The sequence below is a fragment of the Artemia franciscana genome, chromosome 7, assembly GCF_032884065.1.
Source record: "Artemia franciscana chromosome 7, ASM3288406v1, whole genome shotgun sequence".
Lineage (NCBI taxonomy): Eukaryota > Metazoa > Arthropoda > Branchiopoda > Anostraca > Artemiidae > Artemia > Artemia franciscana.
The window spans coordinates 5,428,826-5,447,572 of record NC_088869.1 but is presented as its reverse complement, the minus strand read 5'-3'; the positions used below and the strand labels follow the sequence as shown (position 1 = coordinate 5,447,572).

At 35.3% G+C, this 18,747-nt stretch overlaps 1 protein-coding gene across 1 annotated transcript in view; it reads right to left on the bottom strand.

Moving 5' to 3' along the window:
* Window positions 1-18,747, bottom strand: part of LOC136028763 (uncharacterized) — a 120,264-nt gene that overhangs the window by 101,177 nt on the left and 340 nt on the right. The gene's annotated exons all lie outside the window — the stretch shown is intronic.

Here is an 18,747-nt window from a genome sequence, read left to right as displayed (position 1 = left end):
TGTTTTCACGGTTGAAGGTGGCAACACTGAAATAAATGTAATACTGCCCTGAAAACCTCATAATTTTGAACCAAACAAAAGGAAAATCCAACAAAATATCATATTCGAAGCATATCACTACCAGAAGATTGTTTCAAAGATTTCCACTGTTTGCCTGAACCTACGATTTAGAAATTACATTTTGCAGGAACATTCTCCCTTTTAGCAATAATGTCCAAAATTTGAATATTGTCAACATTCACCGGTGAATGTCCGAAATTCCTTTTTCTCTGCTTGGATTCAATTAGCTTTGCGAATCAGGTTTTTCAGTCTTATGCAGCATATTGAGGTAAAAGTTAAAGTTAGGTTAGATTATGTTAGTTTAGGTTAAGTAAAGTTAGATACGATCAGGGTAAATTTGGTTGTAAATATCCGAAGTGGGTTAAGAACCTATCTTAAGCTAACCTAGGCCCACCTAACCTCGTCAAACGAAATAAAATCTAATCTAACCTATTGTGCCATCGTATAAATTTGCATCAAACTGAAAAATTTTGCCTGCAACGATGGCTAAATCGATGACTGGCAACGATGACCAGATGACCAGTCAAATAGATTTGACTGGCAACGATGGCTAAATCGATGACTGGCAACGATGACCAGTGATGACTGGCAACGATGACCAGATGACCAGTCAAATAAATTTGACTGGCAACGATGGCTAAATGGCTAAATCAAGGAGAAAAAAAGGTATTTCGGATATTCACCTATGAATCTCGACATTAGCCAATTTGCAGACATTCACGGTAACACGGTATATATATATATATATATATATATATATATATATATATATATATATATATATATATATATATATATATATATACATATATATATCAATTAAACTCTACAAAAGAGAAAAGGGAAAACATGCGTTTCAACAAGGCTTTGACAGATTTTACAATAATAAAATGTCAAATGTTGGAAATAAAAAGATGACATATTTTTCACGTTTTATATCTGTGCATGTTAACCAGCTCCCTTGGAAATATACTTTATGACCTTGTTTTTGAACATTATGAGCAAAACAAGGTTATTGGTCTGATGAAGATCACGACATTAGAAACTTATAAACTTGTTATTTAGCATGAATATCATTTTCGAATTTGTCCAATATCAGTATGCGGGAACTTCCACCGCTCTCAAAGTTTTACTAGATTTAATTTTTCTGACTTGTTCTGTATAGTCAAAGTTTAAACTTTCTGATGGTTTCATTTTCCGTCGGTTTGACAGTTTAATAACAGCTACTAAAATTAAAAAATAGTTAAGCGACATTTCAGAACAAGATCAACACCAAAAACGGAGATAAAAAATAATCCTATTAGTACAAATTCAAAAGAAAAAGGGCTTAAACCGTCCATGTATGCAGGTAAGGGGTGTGTTAGAGGGCTTTAGCCTCTCAAACCCCTGAAAAAGTGCATTCTACGTTATCACTTTTTGTAAATCCATTAATATTCTTATTTTACTTCTTGTTTAATTCTCCTTGTTTAGTTTTGGAAAAATAAGCTAAATCTGTGAAAAATAGCATTCGGGCCGATTAGGGGCTTAAAATATGACCATTTTTTAGACATATTAAATAAATACACAGCTATGGCATTGGCCAACAATGGCAACCTCTTTTGTTAATGGAAATTGTATGGAATGTGATATTGAAATGAACTCACAAAAAATTTGAGCATTCAGATCCAGGCCGTATCCGGGGAGGAGTGGTTAAGGGGTCTGAACCCCTCCCGAAATTTTTGTCTGAATCGTAAAAAACAAAGTAAAAATGCATATTAACACATTTTTAATGCTTTTCAAAGTTTTTTTTAACTGCCACCCAAAACAAATATAAGTCACTCAAAGTAATTACGTAAGAATTGTATCATTATTGTGCTTAGTCCAGAATAGGATCTGCCTTCAACTATTATCAAGGCCACATCCAGGGTGGAGGGTTTGAACCCTTCAACCCCCCCCCCTCTGAAATGTCACTCCAGCTAGTAAAAACATAAAAACAAATTTTTGATGTATTTTTTAAAGCTTTTTTGTAACTCCCTCGAAAAAATCATTTTGTAACCCCCTCCCCCACCGAAGAAAAATCCAGGATACGGCCCTGACTATTAGCAAGCTTATTTCTTAGCTATGAAAAATAAATACACTGAAGATAATACTGAAATTTATCATACGAATTATGCAAGCATTCAGCTGATCCTCGCTATTTTTTCATTGTTTCCTGCGCAGTCACCTGTCTAGATTTTGAGGTCTGTTGCTCGTGCCAAAGACTGCGGAAAAGCTGCGCTTGGGTAAGCATACACACACCTGCTTAATTTACCAGCATTCAGTTTCAAAATTAAATAATCATCAGCATAAACAAACTTTTTTTGGAAGCAAATGAATCCTGCTTTGTAGCATGTATTTTAAGACTTTAACAATCATAATACTTCGATAGTTGGAAAGCCAAAACACCAAGGCCAGTGAAAATGAAGTCTAAATTTTTGAATTGGTTAAGCGGAAACATCGTAAAACCATAATGTCTGTAACAATAGTATCCATATGGCTCACAACGTAAACCATAAAGTACCAAGGTCAGTGAAAATGAAATCTGGTTGTTTGAATTGGTTAAGTGGAAATTCACACAACCATATTTGACTGTAACCACATAAACCATAAGCCGTACGGTTTACACCGCAAACCATAAAGTGCCAAAGTCAGTGAAAATGAAATCTGATTGTTTGAATTGGCTAAGTAGAAACTCACACAACCATATTTGTCTTTAACCATATAAACCATAAACCATTTGGTTTACACCGTAAACCATAAAGTCCCAAGGACAGTGTAAATAAAGTCTGATTGTTTGAAATTGTTCAGTGGAGACTTATTTATTTTCGCGATTTAACGAGGTGACCCTGACAAGAATGTGATACTACTGCCCTTAAGAAAAATCTTGATTTGATTTTGATTTGAAAATTTGGATTTTCAAGTATGAAACCAAATTTACAGAATCGGGCATTCGCCCACTACCACCACCACAATTGCCGAGGGTAAATTACCCCGTATATGTGGAGGCCAGTGCCATCTCTGTGCCATCTTTGCAAAATTTAATTTATGCATTATTGTCCGTAAATTCAATATAAATGTTTACGACCAAAGTCGTAAACAGGCAGGGGTTAGTGGGTTCGAATCCCCCCAATGTTTGTCTGACTGGTAAACACGTTACAAAAATCAAAATAAACACATTTTTGATGCGTTTTTTGAAGTTTTTTGGTAGAACCCCCCCCCCCCCGAAAAAATACTTTTGTAAATCCCCCTCCCAACCCCCGAAAAAATGTCCTGGATACGCCCCTGTTTACAACACTCTCCTCAAGCATGTGTGAAATTATATCTAATATGTACTTTTGATTGAATAATGATTATAGGCTAAGTCAAATTTTACAGAATTGGACATTATACCCACTACCACCACCCTCCCAAAAATAATAAAATTGGATTCCTTCTTAAGTGGAATCGTGGCTGCACACCTATCGAAACCCTGCATTTTATTAATGTGAATAAGGATTTTATAGGGACTGCGCTTTTTACGTCTCCATTTATTTCAATTTCTCGCCCTTTCTCACTCTTTGCGCTTTTTTTGGTGTCTACTACCCTCTTTAATGTCTCTTCTTCTTCTACGAATAATAGTAATAGTAATAGCAATTTATTACCCAAAAAAATAACAGAGACAAAATCAATCGGTAGCACACCAAAAGCGTCGCTTGCAGAGTTGTGCTACTAATAAAAAGAACAAAAAATAGAAGAGAAAAAATAATAAAAAACAGAGAACAAAAAAAACAACAAGTTAATCTATAATAAGCAGAAGGGTGAAACCATGTACCAAAAAAAACTTACATAAGCAATTCATACACAACAAAATAACATAATATTATGATCCCGAAGCAAAAAAAAAATACAACAAACAATTATTGTCAATTTGAATTCCATCAATCTTAATCTGTTTCGAAGGTATACCTACCAAGCAACCCCACACGCAGCTCAGATTTAAATTGACTAATGGATAATTCCTTGGTGCTTGGGACAAGTTTATTCCACAGCTTAGCCCCTCTTTAAATAACCGAAAAAGCAGTCCTACTTGAAACTAGGCGAGGAACCTCAATATCTCCAGTTATCCGAGTTCCGTGACAATGAACGTTGGACTTTTCCCGAAATATTCCTGTAAAACAATCCGGAAGGCACCCATAATAATACTTGTACATAAAAACCAGTGTATAAAAATCATGCAATCTTGCTGATAAAATCATGCAATCAGGCATTATATTAGTTATTCCGTACATTGACCTGGCCGAATCCCGGTTCCCTATTCCACAAAATGATCTAATGACATTATTCTGCAGTACGCGGATTGGGCGAAGTAATGGCCTTCTATCTTTTATAATTCAGTAAGTTTATATATTTAGACGATGCTACTATTTTATTTCTACCATAAAGCCATAAAAACAGATAATTTAAATTGAAAACCAAAAATTTGCCAACTTTCGAATTTCAGAAACAACAGAACTAGTAATAATCACGTGAATTTAACTTCCAGAGTTTCTGTAAAAGTATGCCATTCCTCCGAGCTTATCAATTATTATCACTTTCAGATAAATTCTAAATCCAGATGTATAGATTAGCTAAATTCATACAAATAATAGCCTAAATGACATTCCATTTGCCATCAAATCAAACATACTCAGTTAATCATTGTCGGTGATCCCGGCTTTTTACCTGCGGCTGATATAAGTACCCAACGATAATTTGACTTGTCCGAAGGTACCTAATCGAATTGTCTGATTGTATCATGTGTGACAGGTATAAGTGGCCATCCATCCGAGTATCGAGAACCCACATAGCAGTGCGCTACCAAAGCAGAGGATATGTCACAACAAAAACATATTGGCAAAATTTGTATATTTATGGCCATTTGGCCAGAGCCATTGGCCTCTTTTTACGACAAAACACTTGGAGATGTTCTACGTATCTTCTTGAAATTAAATTTAAAAAAAACAATATTTTTTTAACTGAAAGTAAGGAGCGACGCCCTCCTTAACGCCCCACTCTTTACGTTATAGTTTGACTGTCTCAAAACTCTATAAAACAATAAAAAAAACTTTAGCGTAAGGAGCGGGGCATCGATTTGGGGACAGCCCCTTTTTTATACGGAATAGTTTCTTGATTTTTGTTCCAGTTGTTTAAGAATGACCTGAATCACTAAGGCCATGTAATTGGAACAATAACCTCTTTCAAAAGTTAAAAAAGAACTTTAGTGTAAGAGCGAGCTATTGAGGAGAGGCAACCCATCTCATATACGTAATTATTTCTGTTCGTTTTAAGTTTTAATATTGCTTCTTACTTTCAGCTGTAAGTAGCGACGAAGACCACACTGCCTTTCCGTCACAAGCACCAAAAACAAGAAGAACAATAGGGAATTTCTCAAGACTGTTGGAAACAAATTAGAATGAATATTTCGGCCCTATGTCCAAGGGCCGTCCTCAGCAATACAAATAAGAAAAAACAAATTACTAGTGGATAAAATCAATAAAACTAAAATGAACAATTTTTCAAAACAATCCTGGTTAAACTTCGCTGAGGTAAGGATGCTGGGAGGCATTTTGACAATACTCCGTCCAGCCCCCGGGTTAAGGACTGTCATGCAAGTTGCCTATTGTTAAGATATAAGGTTTTTACATGAGGAGTGCTCGCATAAACCTTGTAGGGGGCGCATTCAATTAGAGATCGAAAGTTCTAGTGCCCGTTCCAGGATTCAAAAGTGATTGGAGAGCAACCACCCCCAGCATACACCCTTTTTCACTGTTGTTGGGGAGGGGCGAATGCCTCAAAGAGTGCATTTTAATGCCAAAATATCCCAACTCTCCTTGAGCCATCACGTAAATACAGAATTAGTTCTAAGGAAGGGTGGAGGACGGGTAGTGATAGAAATTGACATTTAATCCCTCTTCATTTTTAGGAACATTCCTGGTCTACGCTGTTATTATGAAAGTAAAGAGTAACATTAAAGTCCTAAATTTGCAAAATTTATTCTATATAGGAAGGGGGATGCCCTTTCCTCATTCCCAACATCTCCTCGTAATTGTAGAAACTTCAGAGGTTGCCCAGTTGGTTAGAAATTGAGAGTCCTAGTCCTTTTTCATAAGTCGAAAGTGATTAAATACCAACCAACCCAAGTCCTAAAACCGTTTCTGATATCCGATCCTTTTGTTAATCCTTCGGGCGCCTGATCGACATTTTAAGGTATCTATTTTGTACTTACTCTATGGCTGCCTAATTTTCCGCTGGGGGGGGATTTCTTGGATTAATCTTCCAGGGGATAATTTTCCGTGGGGGACGAATCTTCAGGGGGTTGTGGAAGAAACATCGACTCCCACTGTAATCGTGCGTAACTTTCATTTTATCCACAAGTGTGACTATAGTGAGTATGGGCATGACACAACTGCTGCTGTAAGGTTTCGAACCAAGTCTAATTCAAAGCCTTATATGCTTGTGTATAGCATTTTGGTTTTGAGCCGACAACTTATTGGCCTCCAAGCTGTTCCATGCCAAGCACATACATTGGTGAGGGAGGAAGCTTCGTGCTCATGTACCCATCTTCCGACATAAACAGATTTTTATGATTTACTCACGATTTTCCATATAATTCAAATAATTTTTACGTTGTTTTTTTTTTAATTTTGCCCTCTGTGCCTGGTCTCACCCTTCTGCTGCAATTTTTTCCCGTTAAGTTACCGAAAGAATCAAAATAAAATCGTTTCCCATCCTTCTGGACCTATCTTGAGTCTTTTCATATCTGTAAATAGAAAATGTTCAAAATTTATCTTTTGGGTTTTCAAAATTATGAAGTTTTAGGGTGTTCTTAAGCTGTTAATCCTTCTTAATCTGTTCAGCACTATATGGTTTCAGCAAATGTTTTGCCGATTTTTCACTTTTTTTCCTAGTTTCTGTTTTTTTAATTTGATACTTGCTACTACCTGCTTACCTATATATCTATATATATATATATATATATATATATATATATATATATATATATATATATATATATATATATATATATATATATATAAATAAGTTGTCTGTGTGTGTGTGTGTGTGTGTGTCGAGTGACGTCATGTTTAAGTGTCGACTGACGTCATGTTTGTCGACTGACGTCATTTTAAGGATTGAGCTGTATGCGTCATGAAGTTGTTTGTCGACTGACGTCATGTTTGTCAACTGATGAAATTACATACCGGGACCCCGGGACACAAATGACGACCGGGACACAGGGAATATATATGACGACCGGGACACAGGGACACAACTACAACGGGGACGCCGGGGGCACAGGCGGGATATATAAATGACGACCGGGACACAGGGATTGTTCGAATAGAAATTACAGACTGGGACACCGGGACACAGGGAATATAAATGACGACCGGGACACTCAAAGAGAAATTACAAACTGGGTCACCAGGACACAAATGATGACCGGGACACAGGGACACATCATTAGAATAATGAGGTATAGATCTGAATACGGATTGTTTTTCCCATGGACAATTATATGTTGCATGTTCAAGAGTCAGTAAACCTGACAATCTATTTATATGCATAGACAATGGGACAGCGAAGAATGTTGTATACGAATGTTGTATTCGCATGTTTTACGTAGTTAAAAACATATATATATATCTATCTTTATTCACAGGTGGGACACAGGGACACAACTACAATGGCGCGTAACGACTTACGCGCGCGGGGGGGCTTGGGGGGGCACGAAGCGCCCCACCAACTAGGTGTTGGGGTGGCGCGAAGCGCCACCCCAACAGCTAGTTACCTATATATATGTAGGTTCTTTATTTAAAAATTGAAATCCCGATTTTTCATGGTTTGTAAATATGTTATACATACATATATATATATATATATATATATATATATATATATATATATATATATATATATATATTTTATATGCTTATTTGTGTAAGCTTCCGCTTAACCGACTAAATTAGCCAGGTTTCATTTTCAATGCCCTTGGTACTTCAAGGAATGTGATGAATCTGCCAGATAAATGGGCTTTAATATACGTTGTGAAATTCTAAATCCAATCAGCCATGTAGCTTCTTACTTTGTGTTTAATGACCTAGTTGTCAGGGGCAGCAAGAGGAAACTCCCAAATAATGTGAACCAATCTTTTCTGGAAAACTTGATAATAAAAGACCATGACTATTACCAAGATTATGAGAAAAAAACTTTAAATTAACTTTCACTAAGTCATTAATCTACGTTGTAATTTTCTCTTTGTAACTTAAGTTTCTTATCTTTATCAGGGATGTCCAATCTTCAGAGGGTTAGCTACACTGGAATTATAAGAGACCTTTTGCCCCTTGGAAGAAAAAATATATGATTGTATAACATCTGAAAAACATGTGACTTTTCATGGAAAATTTATACCAAGCCCGCACCTCCCAAACCATGGACAAATTTTTGGGCTTTACCCTCTCTAATTTATTATACGACCAGGGACTCACTCAGAGGGAGGAAAGGCTCAAAGTTCATCCCGCGCCCAATATACAAAATTTGCTAAATTTCTGGGAATTCCAATTCAAATTATGAAATAAATCTTGTTCGTTTTTCATTATTCACCGTTCCCCGCGAAACAAATTTTGTGTAGGTGCTTGACGGGTAGCCATGGTTTTCTGAGTTGCAGCAGACCAAAATGTACATCTCATGACATGTCCTTAAATATCAACAATGATAGTTGAGAAACAAATATGAACAAAAATTTGCAAATTAACATTAAACCATCTACCTATGTAATTTAACTAGCCGCCCCCAATCCCTAGTCCCTAACCCTGAAAACAATCGTGCAACGCTATACAGAGGGTAATTCCTGATGTCAAGCGAGCATTAATCACTACAAATATCTTCAAAATGGTAGCAAACTTTATACGAAGCTTCTGTAATTCTACCCTGTTTTGTCTCTTGGGTGGGGAATTCAGTTGAAACTTTCATCAAAAGTTTTTATGGAGGGAGGGAGGGGTTAGAACTTCAATTCATGTGCTAGGGGGAAGTGGGCAAAATATTTTTCTTCTGCTCTCACAAAAGAGTACATGCTTCCACCTGTCGTCTGACAGGCTTTGCTGCTAGCTATTGAATATGTGTGAATTGATTTGAAATTTGAAATATTCCAAATATTAATTTAAATTGATAGAAGGTGACAGGACTGAGATGGAAACGCTTTTGAGAGCTTCTGGAGCCTTTAGTTATGCCTAAAAGCATCAACAGAACTTTTACCGCGGGGAGCGAGCCAGCTGAAGTGCTGCAAGACCAAGATCTAAAGTTTAAAAAACAGGAGTATTATGCCTTAAAAGCTGTAAAGTTTTTTTTCTAAATATTACAAATGTTGTACTTCCTGTTGATTTTCGGAGTTTTAACGGGAGCGGGTATGTTCCTATCCCTAGAAGGGCTGGTGTTGGCCCCCGCCTTTGTCTGTTGCCTCCTTGAAGTTTCTTCCTTGGTGTACAATTTTTGTGAATAAATGTGTCACTATGTCTTGTTTTCTATACTGTGTGGAAAGGAAGTGTAGTTTTTATCAGCTTTTATTTGACAAATTCACTGTTCATCCACTTTTAAAAAATTGTGTACGTCAGGGTAGAACGCCAAGCGTGATGTGATATAAGACACCCATTGTGCCGTGCGGTGCAAAGAGCCATGGCTTGGTGGAAGTGGTCCATGCATGGCAAATCAAGTTGCACTCCAAAATTTATACCAAGAGCAGAGAGTAGGCAAACCTTCACTTAAAACAACCCTGGTGAGCATTATTTTATTCTGTATAATGTGTTGCAGTAGAAAAGAAAGTTGATGCTATTTATTCATGAGTTAAGACTCTCCACAAACTTTAAAAGATGTGGGCCAAAAGAAATTGTAAAGTTTGTAATCTCATTTTGAGTGTGAAATCCGACAGTCAGAATTGTCACTTGAAAAGCTAAATCCTTATTGGCAATAGAATATATTTGAAAATATTAATAGATCTTGACGTATCTGTGGAACAGGGAAGTAATCAATACCATTAATATCATCAAAGAGTAAAGAGATAGCAAGTGCATGTGGGGTTTGGTACAAAAAAAAAAGAAATTGCGGTACTTGTGCATAATCCTGAACACACTCAAGAAGTTTGATCTGTTTGATATTAGAAAAAGCGGTTTGTCTCTCTGCTATCGGTTATAATTAGCTGTCTTAGTGAGAAAAACCACGATGCAGGTATATTTCAATTAAATGTTTAATATATTGAGGTGGTTAGGTTAGGTATTTAGTATAATGCGTTCTGGGCTGCCTGCTTTCCATAATTCCTTATTGTAGTTTCCATAATTTTGTTACTAAAGTATTATATATCCATCATATTTTGGTATATTTCATTATTATCAACCTAGCTTCACTTCTTGAGTGTGTTCGGGATAATACATAAGTACCGAAATAGCAATAAGTTGAATTCTGATTTCATTAAGTTACAAGATAAGGAAACTGTAAGAATTCAGTTTGGGGATAAGTGCAAATATAAAAACAAATGTTATTGTCCAGTATGTAGGTTAGAGTTAAACATTACATTGTAATGTCTTACTTTTTGGAATATCTGACCAGCCCCTTCGCTCTTCTTAGCCTCCCCTATGTTTGTACTACTATCTTTAATTGTCGTTTTATTGTCGTAATAACGATCTTTCGTTATTCAAGACTAATAGCCTACAACCGAAATGGAAAAACAGTCAATATTTTAAAGATTTTTACAGTGGGATTCGTTTAGAGAAGAAAAATAGAACTTATACCAAAAGAATAATGAGAACATATATTTAGATTGGTATCAAATCTCACAATATGAATTTCCAATTTTGGTGGAACTCACAAGCAAAAAGTTAAAAGGAGAAAGTTCTTTTACCAGTATCTTATTTCAAAGGTTAAGTAACCGGGAGTATAATAAGCTTTGACCTTATTTCTTCAACCAGTCTTTAAATCTCTAAGCTCCGCGAATGAAAAATAACATTATCAAGTTTTTTTCCAAAAAATAGAGCCTTAGTTCTATTTGACTTGATGCGAAGAATCATTTATTCAATTAGAATTGTTGTATTAATTTCTGGTTACATACGAATTATCCAAAAACACACTCGAGAAGTTTTTTTTTTTTTTTTATCTGAATAAACGGGTTTTTCTCTCGTATTCGGTTATAATAAGCTTATTCTTTCGTGAAATAAATTACGATGCAGGTATATTTTAATTAAAAATATTTTATTTATGGAGGTGGTTAGGTATTTAATATAATGCGTTCTGGGCGATCTGCTTTCCAAAATTTTATGTTGCAGTTTCTATAATTTTGTTACTAAAGTATTAAATTTTCATCATATTTTGGTATATTTTATTATGATTAACCTAACTTCACTTCTCGAGTGTGTTCTAGATAATACGTAAGTACTAATTTCTGAAACATGTAAGTTACGTTTTAGCGTAAGAAATTTAGAAAATGGCATCAATAGAAATTTTTCCAACATGAAAAGGGCGTACCGTAGCCTCTAGTTAAAGCTATTTCTAATGATTATTCTAATCTAGAATCATCATTCTAATGATTCTGATAATAATCAGCGTGGATTGACTTTGCTAGATGTACAATTTTTAACGCTGCTGTTTTACAATGTTCATTTTTAATGTCTAATCTCACTTTTATCATACTTTATTTTGATGTCAGGAGAATCTTTAATGAAAAGAAATAACCAGCTCTATTTTGAAGTCTATATGAATTACATCGGTTGGACAAACGTTTTATTTCAGAAGACAGTATTGTTCATCCATTTTCTTTTTTTAAATTCAGTATAGACCGAAACGATTTCAAAAATCTTTAATAGCTTGTTTTCCTGAGGCCTCCAACTTTGCACCTTTTGGCCTAAGGACATTAATATGTACCGCCTTTAATATCAGGGTTATTGTTTTCTTCATAGCTGACGGAAAATAGGTCATTAGAGATCAAACAGGCTTATCAATCCACCCTGTCGAACTAAACAATTTTGACTGTTTCCGTCGAATTTAATGAATAAGCTTTAGGAACTAAAAACAGTCATTCATTATACTTCAAGATTTTACAAGAAATTTTACCATACTTCAGTAAATATTGATAAGAGAGAACGATAAATAATGGTAAAAATACTAATAAGAAAAAAAGGTAATGAGTGACAATAACAGCAGTAACATTAGAAAAACAATAAAAAAAACTGTATTAAATAACATGAAAACATACTGAATAATAATATTTTGAATAGTCGGTAATATCCCTCCTTATTAGGGTTCAGAGGCCGAGGAACTCTGAGAATTTGGGACTACTAGACTTAGAAACTCCATTGGCTTTTAGGAAAGATGATACACATTTAGCAATGATACGCCACTAGTGTTGAGAATATCCATTTTACCACACAAAAAATTAAATTCCTCTTAAATGGGTCTAAAAATGACTATGGGAACTATTTCAGCTGGGAGACAATTACAAGTAGCAATAACTGTCGGATGAAGCTTTGGGGGAAAAGTTCAACGAGTTTCTAGATATTCTTACCTTCGATCATAACCTGTGTACTTATTCCCCAACTATAAAGATTATTTCTTTGCAAAGTGTGGATGCTAATTTGCCGTAATTTAAGCAATCTAGACTGTTTTGCCTGATTTCCCTTACTCTTTGATAAAATAATCCTAATTAAATGGACTCTATATTTGGATATGATGTAGTTTCCCTTATTGGGGAGGGGGCAACCCTGGTATTGCGTGGGATTTATTTCTGTAGCAGACTTCTTAAGGTAGCCCCCCTTTTGAACGAAAAAAAAACGGCAAAAAAGGTGAAGTATATGAAAAATCTGGAAATTTATAGGGGAAACCCAGTGGTGTCAATGAAGTGGGTGAGTTGGGGAGCCTCTGTCTCCTAGATTCATAAGAATACATTTTTGGATGCATTTTCATTGAAAATATTTTTTTGGGGGGGGATTTCCATTAAAAAATACGACAAATTTCTCCAATCCCTACGTATCAAAAAATGTGATTTTGTTCCCCCCTAAAACTTTTTAATATATGCCATTGTATAAACCATATGAAAACACTAGAATTCTGGGAGAGGATATGGGCCAGAAGACCCCCCCCCCTGTTCACTTGCCCGTCACAATAGACATTATGAAAGATAAAAGTCGTGGACTAACCCTTCCTCCTTTGGGTATATATACTGCACTAAGTATAGTCTGGATGGATATTGATAGCAAGAAAAAGACAAAGCCTTTCACAAAATATCAGCCCTCAATATCGTTTTGTGAATAGAAATAAATGCTAAGAATAAAACAGCGGAACTCAATTGTTCTGTGATTACCCACAAAAAGCACACGCGATCATACACCAGAACCAAATAACAATCATCAAGTTTCTTTCTCACGGAAGCTGGACAATGCGGCTACTATGTGGGATGTATTTAGTAAATGTCATTGAAAAACATAGAAAAGCACAAAAAATAGAAACATTTAAGCCTATTCTTAATTGCTCAATTTCCCTCCCAACATTCCCTGAAAGTTTCAGATTAATACCCTTAGTAGTTCCTGAAATATTGCAGCCATAAATTTTCACAACCTGGCAACACATAGTGTCTTTTAAATTAACTCACTACTTAAACAATCATAAACTATGGGCTTAATAGCCTAGGACCTTATATTGCAAAAATAGTACTATAGTAGTACTATACTTATATTTTGCTCTTAAGAATTTAGTGGGTGTATTAGAGAACTGACAAATAAATAAAAAATAGGAGGAGGTGAAACGTGTTTTTCAAAATATAGGGGAGAGGTGGGGCAAGTTTGGTATTATTTTCAATGAAGATACCAAAAAAAAAGGAATTTTTCCAATAAATAGAAAAAAAATGTGTTTCTCGAAATTAGAGGGAGGGACATATGAGATGGGGCACTACTTAATGGAAGTTGGACAGTACGGCTACAACGGGGGGTGTGTTCAATAAATGCCACTGAGAAAAAAAAGGCTCTCACTGAGAGCTTTTCAAAAATTTAAAGGAAAGTAAATCCACCGTAGGTAGGATCCAAGGTTAGGCTATGTCTTTTGGGCAACTTCGGATGGCTATATACGAGGACATTATTCAGGCTTTCTGTTGAAGGGGGAGGGATAAAATGATTTTTTTTGAAGATTTACCAAAAGAGTGAAGAAGAAGGAGTATACTTCCCATGGACTCTGTCTAACAGCTTCAAACAAAGGTTTTATCTACATCTTTAAGACTGATTTCGAGTTGAACAAATATTTTATTTATTTTTTATTCCAAGAGATGTTACTTTTTACCTGCTTTCTTACTACTCATTGACCAATAAGTAGAACATTGGAGGGGAAATAGGGGGTAAGGTTAAAACCTGTCCCCCACCGGATAGGCCTACAGTCCTCCTGTAAACTACATATTAATATAGTTTTAAAGCAAAGTCAAATCAGATAGATAACTTCTATTTCTTGATTAAAAAACGTCCAGAAATTAAATAAAAAAACAAGTTTTTTTTAGATGGAAGTAAGGAGCGAAATCAAAACTCAAAACGAACAGAAATTACTCTGTATATGAAAGGGGCTTTTCCTCTTCAACACCTTGCTCTTTACGCTAACGTTTGGCTCTCTCTCTTAACTCTACCTCTTAAAACAGTAAAAAAAATTAGCGTAAAGAGCGGGGCGTTGAAGAGGAAAATCCCCTTTCATATACGGAGTAATTTCTGTTCGTTTTAAGTTTTAATGTCGCTCCTTACTTTCATTAAAAAAAACTTGTTTTTTTTTTATTTAATTTCTGGACGTTTTTTAATTAATGCACGTTTTGATCTTGGCTCTCCGAACATAAATAATTAAAACGAAATTTGCATATTATTTTTTTTGCTAAATGGCTTTCTCATAGTTTTAATTGCAAGATTTTGAGAAAAAAGGAGCGAGGGAGGAAGCCTAGTTGCCCTCCAATTTTTTGATTACTTAAAAAAGCAACTATAATTTAAATTTTTTTACGAACATTTTCATTAGTAAAAAATATACGTAATTTACGAATTAATTTACGTAACGAACTTCTATATTCGTATGTTTTTATTGCGTATATGAGGGGTTCACCCTCGTCGATACTTCGCTCTTTACACTAAAACTTAAATTTTGTCCCAATTCCATAAGAATGACCCTTGAATCACAAAGGCCGTAGAATAAATAGTTGAAATTACTAAAAATACTTTAGCGTAAAGAGCGAGGTATTACGAGGATGTAAACCCCTCATATGTGTAATAATTTCTGCTCGTTTTAAGTTTTAATGCTGCTCCTCACTTTCAGTCGAAAAAAAACTTTTCATATCTATTTTTTCATTTTTTTTAATAATGCTAGAAAATCCTGCACCCCCTTCATTGAAAGTCTCTTCCCCCCTGAGAAGTTTTTCCATGGAAGATCCTCCCACACAGCCCCCCCCCCCCACCTCAACTCTGAAATTTCACAAATTTCACAATGATTATAACCGTTACATTACTCATTTGAATTTTTGCAACCCTAAAATTCCTGCATTCGGTGCAAGTTTTCCCCCTAAAACCACCTCTGATCAAAAAGCACGTAGATTTCACTCTTTAAAATATCCTTATAAAATAGAGACAGTACAGTCATACATTAATAAATATGAATTGCAGAAAAGAGTATGGGTAACTTATAAAAGTAAAAAAAAGTAAAAAAAAAAAAGTAAAAAAAAAAAAAAAAAAAAAAAAAAAAAAAAAAAAAAAAAAAAAAAAAAAAAAAAACTCCAATGCAATCTAGCAATAAGACACTTATTACTCCACTAATTTTTATCAAATATGCAAATTAACTTAATTATTCTTAACATTACACTGAAAAATACGTAAAATGTCGCCAAACGCTAGATTGCGTCGAAATTTTTATTGGCCGACACTAGCACCAGTTTCCACTCTTGTAAGTTACTCATACTCTTTGGATTGGGCACTTAGGTAACTTAAAGACAAGCTTACATTTTTCGGCCATTTTGACGAGTAGATGTTGACGTAGTAACAGCTGGGGAAATCTGTTGGGCACAAATCTATCTAAGCATGAGGATATAGAGGTGGTACCAGTCTTATTAGCAGGAGACATAGAAGCTACCCTATATTAGTAATTTACCAATTCTGTAAGGTAATTTTTGCTAAACAGCATCCAGGGGGTCTGCCCCCAAGATTTTTCTGGTGCCCTCTTTCCCTTTTTCAGTCTTTTTTCGAATAAATTTGTCAAGTGGCACCTTTGTCCCACTGGCCCCTAAAGATTTTACTCATTGGCACCTTTATCACATTCCCCCCAAAGACTTCGCTCAAGTTCCACCCCTGTGTAACACATCCCCTTCGTCGACCTGGTAATGACTCCCTCACATTTGTGAGATCATTTTTTATTTATAGGAATAGTAACATGATTTATAGCTGTTCATAAGAACGATAGCTTCCTGTATTCAATTATGTTAGGAGGGAGACCTTTCCAACAGGAAAAAAGTTTACTAATTACATAGGAAATAACAGAAAGTTATGGTAAAAAGATTTCTGAATATTCCCTGGGTCAGCTTATTTCATAAGAGAAATGAATTTAGAGACAGAAGAGATTTTGACCCATCCCCCCCGCTATATCCCAAACTTTATCTGCGTTTTCTATAGTTTCTCGTGTTTTCTAAGCATTGAATTTCTCGTATTTCCACTGGATTAATTTCCACTGTCTTGAAAAGACTTCCCCTATTGTTTCTACTTTATGTTTGTTTCCTAAGCATTCTGTTTAGTTTTTTAAGTTGCCCCCCCCCCTAATCCCGAAAAATTTCTGATTACGTGGCGGACTAAGGACCAATGATATTTTTCGCATCTTTAATGTGCTAAAATTTAACATTTCCCTTTGAAACTCAAATAACCTCGATTAAGAGGTGATCTGCAGCTGCATGAATTTTAACTCTAATGTTGTTGTTTTTTTTTTTTGAAAGAGTTGAGACACTTTCTCTCAACTCTACTTTAAAAAAATAAAAAACTTTAGCGTAAAGAGCGGGGCGTTTAGGAGGGAGCAGCCCCTTTTATATACGAAGTAATTTCTGTTCGTTTTAAGTTTTAATGTCGCTCCTTACTTTCAGTTAAAAAAACTTGTCTTTTTTATTTAATTTCTGAACGTTTTTGAATTACTGTATGTTTTGATTTCAGCTCTTGGCAGATGAATAATTAAAACGAGATTTGCATATTTTTTTTTTCGCTAGGTGGCTGTCTCATAGTTTTGATGAAATGATTTTGAGAAAAAAAGGAGCGGGGGAGGAGGCCTAGTTGCCCTCCCCCCTTTTTGGTTACTGAAAAAGGTAACTAGAACTTTTAATTTATTACGAACGTTTTTATTAGTAAAAGATATACGTATCTTACGAATTATCTTACGAAACGAGCTTCTGTATTCGTATATTTTTATTACGTATATGGGGGGGGGGTTTACCACCCTCGTCAGTACCTCGCTCTTTACACTAAAGCTGAAGTTTTATCCCAATTCCTTAAGAATGACCCCTGAACCACAAAGGCCGTAGAATAAATAGTTAAAATTACTAAAAACACTTTAGCGTAAAAGCGAGGTATTAGGAGAAAGTGAACTCCTCATATGCGTAATAATTTCTGTTCGTTTTAAGTTTTAATGCTGCTCCTCAATTTCAGTTGAAAAAGCTTTTTCGTGTTTATTTTTTTATTGTTTTCTTTTAAATAATGCTGAAAAACCCTGCGCTTTCTTCATGGAAATTTTCTTCCAGTTTGACAAATTCCTCAATGCAAAGTTCCCCCAACATATCCCCCTCTTCTTGACAACTCCCCCCCCCCCAACCAAAAAATCTCCCTGAAAACGTCTGTACACTTCCCAATAACCATTACTATATGTAAGCACTGGTCAAAGTTTGTAACTTGTAGCCAATCCCACGGGGACTCTGGGGGAGTAAGTCATTCTCAAAGACATAGTTATAAGGTTTTTCGACTATGCTGAATAAAATGGCTATATCAGAATTTTGATCCTAATTAGCATTTTGAAAATAATTAGCGTGGGAGGGGCCTAGGTGCCATCCATTTTTTTGTTCACTTAAAAAGGGCACTATAACTTTTCATTTCCGTTAGAATGAGCCCTCTCGCAACATTCTAGGACCACTGGGTCGATACAATCACCCCTGGGAAAAAAACAAAAACAAAAAAATATAAAAAAGCACCAAAAATTTGTTTATATGCATTTTGTTACGTTTTTGCGAATCGGACAAAATTTCATGGCGGGGTCCAAATCCGGTACCCCCCCCCCCTTAGATAGGGCCTTGATTACAGGCCCTGTAATCATGAAAATGATTAAATACATAAATCATTATTTATGTAATAAATATTACATATTTAATGTAATAAATCATTATTACAGGCCCTGTAATAATGAAAATAATCATTTCTTCCAATTTTCAAATTACACACGTAAAATTAATTTGACAGCCCAACCAGCTTTCAATGGAGGATAATAATTGCTCACGTTCAATAAGCAATGGCAGTTAATTACAGTAAGTCGCATTGAAAGCGTGTTATATTTAATTCCAAAACTTGAGGACTTAAACCCCCTCCTCCTGGATTCATTACTGTAAGTTTCATTTTTTAAGCCTAACCCCTTTCCGGGATT